Here is a 1,132-nt window from a genome sequence, read left to right on the forward strand (position 1 = left end):
CCCTCCGGGCAGACGAGGACGGGGGGGACCGGGGCGCTGGCTTGCAGCGGTTCCGGGAGGATGGGGAGGGCAGCGGGGTCGGGGGGGACCAGCAGCTCAGAAATTCCCTGACATAAAAATCCCACGGCCGCTGCGGAGCGCGGCTCCGGGAGCCCCCAGGCCCGTAAGAACCGCATCCCCAGCAGCCTTCCCGGCCAGGGCGGGCCGTGCAGGAGTCCCACTCTTGCAACATCATTTTCCCTTTGATTTGGTTAGTCCAACTCTGAAAGCCTAAGGGCCTGCAGCAAATAAGAGCTATTATGTATGAGTAATGCTTTGCTTCTTATTTATACACAGCACCCAAGTAACAAGAAGCTGTCTTGTAATTTCTTGCTGGAGTTTCTCGAGAACAGTCACAGACATAATGAGAACTGTGGAAATTGGTGTCTGTGTCGTTGCTGTCGGTTCTCGTGTCACATATCATACCCTCTGCCAGAAAGAACAGACATGCCAGGGTTACAGAGAGTAGCACTTCATAAGGGTTTGAATAAACGCTCGGGAAAAGGGCACATACACATGCAGTAAGATATCTCAATGCCTGCTTCGGTTATTTGACAAGTAATTTCTAGAGTTTGGATCAATTAAAATAACCCCTGTATCTTTACAGTCATTATCATTATAATTATTATTACATTATGCCATCTAGCAGGTTACTTGGGAACTGCAAGTAACCACAGTGACCAGTGTCAAATTACTAAAAGCACTTGCCCATTTGATTACGTTTCAAAATGACCCCCCGGTCGGAGGGCAGCGCAGCCAGCCCTGTGCCCCGAGGCTGCCCCGCCGCAGCTGGGACGGGACGCCCGCCCGCACCGATGGTTTCCAGGGGCCGGGGGTGGGTGTGGAGCTGTAACACGCTGCCTTTCCTGTCTCCGGCGGATCTAGCGCAGCACTTTTGCAGCGTTAGGAAGGCTGCTGCTAGTCCTAAGATGTGAACGTGCTACGGTCCCATTTTCCTATGGGAAAACAGCAGTCGGAAAGCCGGATGGACCGAGCACGGGTGTCAGCACACACAAACCCTAGCACAGCTGGGGCGAGCTGGCTGGGCCCCTTGGCATAAAGCCCAGCGCCCACTGAGGTGCCTGCCTGGGCT

At 54.1% G+C, this 1,132-nt stretch overlaps 1 protein-coding gene across 1 annotated transcript in view; it reads right to left on the reverse strand.

The window, feature by feature from the left end:
- Positions 1–1,132, reverse strand: part of FAM43A (family with sequence similarity 43, member A) — a 10,710-nt gene that overhangs the window by 4,419 nt on the left and 5,159 nt on the right. The window lies entirely within an intron of this gene.

The sequence above is a fragment of the Chaetura pelagica genome, unplaced genomic scaffold (assembly GCF_000747805.2).
Source record: "Chaetura pelagica isolate M959 unplaced genomic scaffold, ChaPel_1.0 scaffold807, whole genome shotgun sequence".
Taxonomy (NCBI): Eukaryota; Metazoa; Chordata; class Aves; order Apodiformes; family Apodidae; genus Chaetura; species Chaetura pelagica.